Raw genomic sequence first — 10,960 nt, forward strand, 5'->3', positions numbered from 1 at the left:
CATAGGCCTTCTAAAGGTCTAATTTCATCAATAGTCTAGGGGAACACGCTATTCTCTTGTACAACCTGGTGAGATCCTGAAATATTAAGATGTTCCCAACTATGTCCCTCCCTTTTTTGAATGCACTCTGAGAACAACTAATAATCTCAGGCAGGATATCACACAACTTTTTACAAATTACCTTTGAAAGGCATTTATAAATGATGTTGCAGCAAGCAATTGGTCGAAATTGCATTACATTTTCAGGAATTTTCACCTTTGGCACTAAAGTAATGACTGTGGCATTACATTGCTTCAGTACTTTACTTTTGCTGAAAGCATCCCTTATTGCTCTACTGACATCGTTCCCCACTATGTGCCAGGTATCCTTGAAAAACTGACTACTATACTCATCAGGGCCAAGTGCCTTGTTTCCAGGTATGTCAAACATGGCTTCCTTGATTTCTGCGTCAGTGAGAGGAGCAATTAATCTTGCTCTATGCTCAGCAGTTAGACATTTCCCCGTTCTTACAATTGACTGTGTAACATGATCCACATGTTTAGATTCTCCTAAAAGAGACTTGTAGAACTCCTCAAAAGCAATCTCAATGTCATCAGTGGAGAGACAATCTTGCTGTCTCGTGTCTTTTACCCTATGCACTCTATTCTGACTCCTCCTTTTAATAGCAGAATGAAAAAAAGAGGTGTTCTCATCACCCTCAGCAGCCCAAGCCATTTTGGCTTTCTGACTAAGATACATGTTTCTGGCCTTCCCCAATTCCATTAACTCAGCAGCAAAAACTTTTTCAGAATGACACAGCTCACTATTTAAAGGATCTTGTGCCAGCTTTATTTGAAACTCTTTAAGAGCAATCGCAGTAACATTAGTAAGGTTTTCAATGTCACTGAACTGCTTTCTGTTAAGTTTCTTCAACTCCCCTTTTAGTAACTTCAATTTAGTGACCACTCTATATATAAGAAACCCCTGAACATCAGTTTCCCAGCACCTACTCACAATACTGTCAAAATCTTTAGCTAAAGCCCACATATTATAATACTTGAATGGCTTTGGATTTTGCAGAAGCTGACTTTCAAAGTTGATTAAACATGGATAGTGGTCAAATAATCATTGTCAGAATTGGTTTGAATTAAAACGGCGAAAACCCGCAAGTATTGGATTACTTGGGGATTAAGGATGAATTAAGCATTGTAGTTAGAAAGGAGTTGATAAAAATATGATTTATGTACTGAAATAACAAAGAAAACTAAGAAAACATGAAAGAATAAGAAAAGAAGAAATTTGCAGGAAATCGAGGAAGAAGAAGAAGAGAAGGAGCAACAGGCAGCCTCTAGAAGGCGCAAAGAAGGTCGCGATCCTTCTGAAAGGCGCATTTGGGCCGCATTTCTTCTCGACATCTGACTTCTGCTGTTCCGTAAAAAAAGGTTTTAAAAGGTGGATTTTAAATAGATTTTCGAACGTGCTCTTGATATAGATTTACATTAATTGATACAAAATAAAAGTACAATAATAAAATGGGATTTACACCCTCAGACTTACATGTTTGACGAAACGAGATTGACTAAAGTTATCGTTTTGTGATTGCTCGACTCGAATAGGCGTGGAAAGTGCCCTTGTTAGAAGATTTAGCAGATTGATTAGGTTGATTAAAAGGTGGAGTTGGTCAAATTGGTCGGTCTATGCAACGTGACTGGGACTCAGAATGATCTGAGCTTACGTGGTCGATTGATCAAGCACGTAGGCGTCAAAAGACAATAGCGTAGTCTAGAATGCAAAGAGAGAGAAAGAAGGGGCGGATTACTCGCGTGCCAAATATGGAGGCCGGCGGCCTCTATTTATACTAAACATATGGAAGAGTTTAGGAATGACACGGATTTGGAAACAAATCACGAAAATATTCTGGAAAATGCGAAAAGAGGGCTGGAGAAGAGGCGCAGCAACCACTGCAACCCTTGGAAGAGGCGCAGCACTTGCTGCGTCGTTTCCCCAGAAGTTTCCTCCTCAGCAAGAAAGATTTTCGCGTTTTATTATGGAATTTCGGTAGATTTACACTTCCTTATTCCATGAAACACAATATTATGGTAGATATTTACTTAAAATATTAATTTTAATTAGGAATATATATCTAGAGAATTCTAGAACATTCTTGAATTTTCCGACTCGACATTTAAACGGTTTTTAAAAATGAAGCCGTTTTTTACCGAGACTCCAACTGAACTCTAATTACTGTCAAAACGACCGTATCGGTGCATAGATGACGACCCAGGGGTTGACTTGAGTGTTTGAGGTATTAATTGACGATGAACTTACGGACTGTCATAAATCGCTTTGCGTGTCAGACATGCGGCCCAATCATCACTGGGTGGTTGGCGGGAGGTGTAGAAATGAGGTATCTACAGAGACCCCACTTTGACTGAGGCTTGGACAAGGCAAAATTTAAAGTATAGCCATTAGGTCAATCAAAGATTACAACCTGACGACTATGGCGACGCGAGGCGGCTCAAGGGGTCTGAACCAAGGACCTGTCGCCGGGAAAATTTTAGTCTCTGTCGACTATCGGGGAGGGTCATTTAAAGTCTAATAGACTACGTAAGAAAGCTCGCCAGCCATAAGAAGAAACCATACCTGAAACATCCTTGGGTGAAGGATTCGAAGGTACTCTTCGAAGAATTTTATCTTAAACTTCGTGAAGAAGAATCATATGTTTAGTGGACAATGACGCGCCCTTGGCACCGTTAGGGAGAAAATCCGCTCGAGTCGTCGCAAGCGAAATTTCGATAAAGAGAAGAAGCCCATGAACTGTATTTAGTGATCATGAATTCTCACTAGAGAACCAAATGTCGTGGTTGTCTGTAGTCTGTTGAAGAGAAAATGCCGATTCGGACGAAGAGAACGCTCAAAAAGGAGCCATGTGTTGGGGAAGAGGCGCATGAAGCCCGGGCCCACAAATAACGAACTTATAACGAATTTAAACGAATCTCCAAGGAAACCCACTGAGGAAGAGACGCAGCAAAACCTGCGACCCTTGGAAGAGGCGCAGCAAGCGCTGCATCTTCTCCCGAGCTCACCCCTATCTGGGTAAAAACCCGACTTATTGCCGTGTTTATTTCATTTCAAAAAACACAAATATTTCGTTTCCTTACAAAACCCAAACAAATTCCAACCAAATTTCGTCAAAACTTGATCAAAACTTGCCATAAATCATGACTAATCGAGGTATGTGTCTTGTACTTGCTTTATTTTGCATTTGAGCTTTGATTTGGGTCGAAAACTTAGGGTTTATATACCCATTTTTGATCGAAAATTTGGAGTTTTTGTCCCAAATGAATTTGTCTCATGAAATTGACATTACAAATGAGTAATTTATCATGTTAGGAATATAACCATGTATCCCTTTCGAATTTTCGTCAAGTATTAAGGATTTGAGCGCGAAATGTGACGGTTTCTTGCTAAACCGTAAAACCCTTCAAAAATGGACCTATGCTAGTCCATTTTTGATGAAACTTGATGATTTAGAACCCTTGAGTAATGGGTAAACTTGCTATTATGTAGGATTTTCAATTTGTGACATGTTCTCCGGGACACTTTTGTATGGCATAATTGTTATTGTAGCGAAATGCTGCCGAATTTTCTACTCAAACCCGCAACTAGGCTTGAATTTAGACTCCTCTAGACATAACCTACCACATGTGTGGTCGGGCTTGGAAAAATATGTCCAAAGATGGCTAGAGAGGCCGTTTTTAAATGCTTGAAATGCTTGAAAATGCTTGAAAATGTGTTTAAAATTGCTTGGTTTACTTGATTTTTCAGAGGATATTCCTTCTACGTCGGAGAGAGACCCCATGGACACTGACTTTTACCCTTCTATCGCCACGGGAACGACCCAGGAGATGGAGGAGGATATAGAGGAGGAGGCCCCGCGGAGGGCCAATGTAGGACGAGGCGGCCGTCAGCTCGAAGGAGCGCCTGAGTGGGCCGAGAAATGGGATGGTAGATATCTCATTTGGGCGGCGGAGAGCCACTTGTCATATAGGACGGCGTGGAGCATGGTAAGCTTTCAGCTTGTCATTCCCTTATTTATTTATTTCTTACACACTTCATGCTAAAGAGAGCTCTCTTTTGAATTGACGCAGGAGGCTGGGAATATAAGGTCCTTCTCTGGCTATACGACAATGATAGACGCCTTCAGAAATTTGTCGAAACAGGAGAAGGCTATCATCAAGCAAAGAGCCTTTGGTGCCTTGGTACGAGGCTGGAGGGAGATCAAGGAGAGGAAGATTCGGGCTAACCTCAGCCTGATTCGAGCCTTTCTTGATCGGTTCTGGGAGACGACCTCGACTTTCCATATGCCTTTTGAAGTGATTGAGGTAACCTTGGAGGACTACGGCATGATCTCGGGTCTGCCGTGTGGAGAGGAGCTATTGGTGTGGCGTTGGTGGCCATGAGAGTAGACTCGACCGAGGCAAGGAGTCTGGTTGGTTGGAACTTGGCTGCGGTGGCGGCCTAGGTTCCTGGATTGGTGTCGAGTTCCTACGTTAGAGACTATTTCAGTGGTAGGGTTCCGGCGAAAGTGAGGATAGATGGACGCATGGTGCCTCCACTGCCTTGTACTGCTGAGCAGCGGGCCCGTTTGTGGTTGTGGTGGTTCTTGTCTTCGATTTACTTCGGAGACAAGGGGGAGAGGCTATCGACGAAGCTTCTTCCGTTTCTTTCTGACTTGAGTAGCCTAGGTCGCTGGGACTGGGTTACTCCTAGTTTTACGGTCCTCACACGCTACATGAGGGCCATGGTCCCTCCGGAGTTGATGGAGAAGGGGACTTCTTCTGCCACTGTCGGTCCTGGTCTCCTCTTGGAGGTATGAACCTTTCTTGAAAATATGAAAGATCATTTTTGTAGAGAATGATTTGTAATCATTATTATTTTGCCTGTAGGCGTGGGTGTACTCTTAATTCCTTGGCTTTGCGCCCACGAGGGAGGAGGACGTACCGAGAGCATACCCGTCGTGAGGGACTGGTTAGGGTGTTGTCAGAAGAGCCAGCGGTCTTCTTACGGTGTTTGTCGGAGGGGCGTGAATGCCCTGAGTTTAGACAGTGTAAGTGTCTTTGATCTTCATTCTAATTTTCCTTTATTTAGAGATGACCATAGGAACGAGCCCCCGTTTTCTTGCTTTAGTGGGTGCCCAGGCCTTGGGAGAGTTACTCTGGGGCTCCAGCCTTTGTGACTGAGGTTCTCCGTCCCCGGAGTTCTAGTAGGTTGTTGTTGACGACACCCATGGGGCATGTGTGGTACTTGGGTGAGCGTTTGACTCGGGAGTGCTCTCGTGACACTTTTACGGTTTCCATCGACCCTCCACGGACGATGTTTAGGGAGCCTTCAGAGACTGAGAGGGCAACTGAGCTGACTGGTCCGAGTAGTGACACGCTCATTCTCCCTAGTGAGGAGTATGCTGGGTTTTGTGGACATAGGCCACGGGGGCGCTTGGGAACAAGCGTTTGCATTTGTGGAGTCGCCACCAATTTATTGTGGAAAATTGGAAACCGTTCGAATACCTCGTCTCATGTCAAGACACAAAGTAGTGACATGAAGACCAAGAACTCGTTACCCTTAGCATTCTATGTCTAGAATGACTCTCGTGGATGCCAATGAACTTAGATGTTCACAGAGATCTGGAGTAAGGGGTGAGGGTACATATTAGGAAGCTCTTTTGATCGAACACCTAATCCCGCCCGCCTCGATAGCGGCCTCTACTAATGATTAGGGAAAATCGTCTATATTTGATATATTGTCGATTATATGCATGCAATGCAACATCCAATAAATTAATCCTAGCATGTGAGAATTAATACTAAGTCGGTTAACACGTAATTTAATCATACAATTAATGTCGAAGTAGAGATTTAAGATTAATTACATGTGAAGGCATACAAGTGATACAAGAAATATAAATAAAGAAATGAATACAATAAAGAAAATTACAATAACTACATTGGATTCATTGATTTATGTCGAAAATACATTCAAAACGGATAATTTAGAAAAGAATAAACAAAGGAATAAATTAACGAACAGAAATTAAGGCGATAATACGAATAATAGTTAATTAAATACGTAATTAAAACTAGGTCAAGGCAACACGGGAGTTCAGGGACAGAAATCAGCCAGGAACAGGCGCAGCAGAACTGCGTCCCTTGGAAGAGGCGCAGTAGTTGCTGCGTCCGTTCCTTGGCTCAGTTCTGGCTATGAAGCCGGAATTGCAAGTCGTTAATGCTCGTTGGTGATTTTAATGATTGATTAATATTATTTACTCAGATGAAAGTGATTAACGGGTTATTTACATATGATTAACGGTTTTGAAAGCGATAAACATGGAACAAACGAAATAGGACGAATTATTACAAGATTAATGAGATATTAATAATTAACAAATTAAAGAACCAACTAATGAATTAGGTTAAATATGATGAATTAATGAACTAATGATGAATATGATAAAAAACAGGTGAGAATATATCAAAGGTCGAATTCCAGAAACTCAATATGAATGAATCGAATTTCTACAACCCGGTTTAACTTTAATGACGAAAACCCGCAAATATTGGTTATAAGGGATTTAAGTCGGGATTTAATGACGAATTAAATACTAGTGATGATTAATAATATGTAAAATTATCATGTGAAAGAAATAAGAACAAACAAAGACGAAAGAAGACAAAAGACGAAACCAACAGAAGACGAAGGAAGAAGAAGAGAAGCAGGAACGGCGGCAACCTCGGGAAGAGGCGCAGCAAGTGCTGCGTCCATTCCAAGAGGCGCAGCAGTTGTTGCGCCCCTTCTCGACGTCTGTCTCCCTGTTAATCCGTAAAAAGGGTTTAAACAAAGGGTTTTGGAAATCGGTTTTAATTGTATTTTCGACATAAACTTTACAATATGATTACAATAAATAAATAACAATAAATAAAAGAGAGATTTACACCTTCAGACTTACATGTTTGACGAAACGAGATGAACTAAGTTAACTTTTAGCGTTTCTCGACTCGAATGTAGACGAAAGTGCCCTCGTAAGAGGAAATTAAACAGATTGATTAAGTTGATTATGGTGGAGTTGGTCAAATTGGTCGGTCATGCAAAACGAGGCTGGTACTCAAGAAGATCCGAGCTTACGAGGTCGAAAGTTCAAGCACGTAGGCGCCAAAAAGTAAGAACGTGGTCTAGAATGCAAAGGGAGAAGAGAAGGGCGGACACTCGCGTGAGAAATATGTGAGACCGATGGTCTCTATTTATACTAATCACACGGAGGAAGTAGGGTTTTCGGAGAAACTTTGGAAGTGAATCTCGAAATGATATGAAAAAAATACGAAAAATACGCAGAAAAGGACTTGGGAAGAGGCGCAGCAGGCACTACGTCTCTTGGAAGAGGCGCAGCACCTTCTGCGTCCTTTCCCAGGTGGTTTCCTCCTGCGGAAGAAAGATTTCCGTGTTTAGTTTATGGAATAACGGAATAATTTTGTTTTCCTTAATATTTTGTGTGAATATTAAGGGAAATTGTTTACCAAAGATTAAAAGATTTATAAAATATGGAATAGAAATATCCGGAACATTCCAGAACATTCTGACTCGGCATTTTCACGGTTGTCAGAAAATGAAGACTGTTTTAGGCCCGGACTCCAAATGCACTCTAATTACTGTCAAAACGACCGTATCAGCACGTAGATGACAATTAAGAGGTAGACATAAATGTTTGAGCGATCACTTGACGATAAACTTACGAACTGTCACAAATCGTTCCGCGTACCAAACATGCGGCCCAATCATCACTGGGTGGTTTGCGGGAGGTGCAGAAATGAGGTATCTATAGAGCCCCCACTTTGACTGAGGCTTGGACAAGGCGAAAGTCAAAGTATAGCCACCAGGTCAATCGAAGATTACAACCTGACGACTATGGCGACGCGAGGCGGCTCAAGGGGTCTGAACCAAGGACCTGTCGTCGGGAACATTTTAGAGTCTGTCGACTATCGGGGAGGGTAGTTTAAAGTCCATTAGACTACGTAAGGAGGCTCGCCAGCCATAAGAAGAGAGCATACCTGAAATTCTTTGAAACTCCAGGGGAAACAAAACGCGATATTGGGAGAAGACAGCAGGACACAGTCTGGAACTGCTGGGAGAAATCTGCTTGTGTTCGGCTTCAAAAAAACTTCGGAAGGATTTAGGGTCGATGTTGATCTCCATGTCTTGAGAGGGAGTGACTGTCGGTCGTGAACTCTCGCTGGGGGAACATAATCGGGAACTGATCTCCATGTCTCGAGATGGAAAGTCTATCCGTGTACTCTCGCTGGGGGAACATAATCGGGAACTGATCTCCATGTCTCTAGAGGGAAAATCTATCCGTGTACTCTCGCTGGGGGAACATAATCGGGAACTGATCTTCATGTCTCGAGAGGGAAAGTCTATCCGTGTACTCTCGCTGGGGGAACAGAATAAAGGTGTATCGAAACACTTGTCAAAGAAAGAATGCTCGTTGTGACAAGCTAGGTCTTGGATAAAAAAAAAGGGCGATAATTTGCTGTTGGCTTGGAAGATGTGGATCCGGGTGAAGAATATACGCCAAACGGACAAAATATGCGATATAGCATCAAGGAAGAGGCGCACCAAAGATGGGCCCACAAAATAACGAACTCATAACGAATTTTCAAAAATTCATATGAAGGGAAGCTGGGGAAGAGGCGCAGCAAGAGCTGCGTCCCTTGGAAGAGGCGCAACACCTGCTGCGTCTATTCCTGGGTGTGTTTTTTCTGCGTAAAAACCCGATGAAACAGGGGTTTCATTTCATTATTTCGAAACATAATTTCCTCAATTACTCTCTCAAATTCCAACCATTTCCATCAAAATTTGATCCAAAAGCTTGCCTTTGCCATGACTAATCGAGGTATGTGTATCAATCTTACATTTGTCTTCCGTATTTGATCAAATGAGATCGATAAAATTAGGGTTTTCGCCCCTAATTAATCGAAAATTTTGGGCTTTTCCCCCAAATGATTTTGCCTTGCAAAATTGACTTTGTAAATGGGTAATTGGTAATATAAGGATCATAACCATGGATTTGTTTCGAATTTTCGTTGCGTTTTGAGCATTTGAGTGAAATTGAGACGGTTTCACAGCTAAACCGTAAATTGCTTCGAAAATAGCCTTAGGATTGCCCATTTGCGACGAAACTTGATATCTGGAATCCTTGTTGTTCCGGGCGTAATTCCAGAGCAAGTATAGTTACCACCCGTGGCTTGTTGAATGATGTCTTGAGTTGGATTCTCCCTTGGTCTTAATCGTTCCTCTCGGCCTCTCCTGCAACAATGAACGAACTGAGGGCTTGGCTTTGAGCCAAGCGTACCCACTCCGACGCCCAAGTCAGTAAACTTAGATGTATAAGTTGTATGCTAATTGGCTAGGAATATATTGTAGAGAGATAAGGAAGATTATACCAGATGAATAGTGTATTTAGGTTAGGTTGTGTATTTCTGGATTAGATCCTTTCCTCAATGAAGGTTGAGGAGTATTTATAGACTTCACCTTTTGTCACGTAGTGGCCAAGTGGCTAGCAGGTGGAAAGACTGATCTACCCCTCGGTCGAGGGACCTATGGCTGGCCGGCGGGCCCTGGTGACTCACCGCCGAGGGGTCTTGGATATGAGTACGCGGGTATGTGTTCCTGGCCGGGTTGTCATGCCGGGACCAGTTGTGGCAGCCGATGGGCCGCATCGGCTAGGTCGTCTAAGTCGTTGACTTGTTGTGGATATCTTTGACCTTGCTCAATATGTTGACTTGGTCATTTGGTGCGAGAATATGCCCCATCAATTTGCCCCCGCCGTAGTCTATGCCGTGGTATGGGCTTCGATGTACGCCCCGAGCGTATATTCTCGCGCAAGTAGTTTGTAGAAAATTTTTCAGACGGCTTCTTCTGCGGCGGCTTCTTTTGCCTCCGCCTGGTCTTTCTTAGGCCGTACCATATCCCCCCTCCACATGGATGTGTATTGGGCATCCGATGTGGAAAAAGAAAGGGACGCGGTCGAGACCGGTTTGAGAGTGCCGGTAGTTTTGATTGCCCCGGCCGGCGCTGTCTCGGCCTGGTTGATCATGTGGCCGGCGGAGAACAGATGCTTGGGAATTTGTTGAGGAAGGTGAATAGGCAAGGAGATATGAATAGGCGTGTTGAAGACGCTTGGTCATCGCATTGCATTGATTGACGTCTAATCGTTGCAACGATTGACATCCCGTGGTTGCATGTCCGACACGTGTCCGCACGCTGATTGGTTGACGCTTCATGGGTCGTTCTTCGATTGGTCCTTCTTCATGGGCTTTTCCCTATAAATAGGGTTGCTCGTGAAATTGGTCACCAATTTCATTCTCCAAAATTTTTCTTCTCTCTAAACTTTCAAGGGCTTCTGTCTTCTAACATTCGGAGTTGTTATTCCGGCGAGTGTTTTTCTTCAAGGTAAACAAACAAACTTCTTCACTTTTTATTTTGTTAAATAATTGTTGCTATTATGTATGCATCGGCGCCTAGGGACTAGTACTTCTGCGCCGGAGGATTCCCCATTGCGTCTTGATGGGGAGGAGATACTAGACGCCATTCCGATAAGGTTTGGGGGCCCTAGGTCTCCTTCTCCCGTAGTCGATCCACCAGTCGGAGGGACGGGAGGATGAGGGTGAGGATGCGATGAGGATGAGGGGACCCCCTTCGATGGTGGGAGGCTGTCTGTCCGGATCATGGCGAGCCCCGCACGACCGGTCTTGAACGTGGTTGGTCCCATAAGTTCGCCAGATTGTTCCGGCGAGACATTTTTCTGAGGCCATTTCTCGTTCGGTGAGGGGTATAAGATGGTTATTCCTAAAAAGGGTCAGGCGGTCTGTTGCCCTCCACCGGGTCACACCGGCGTGTACATCAGGCATCTGGAGTATGGGCTGCGGTTTC

This window comes from Silene latifolia, chromosome 5, assembly GCF_048544455.1.
Source record: "Silene latifolia isolate original U9 population chromosome 5, ASM4854445v1, whole genome shotgun sequence".
Taxonomy (NCBI): Eukaryota; Viridiplantae; Streptophyta; class Magnoliopsida; order Caryophyllales; family Caryophyllaceae; genus Silene; species Silene latifolia.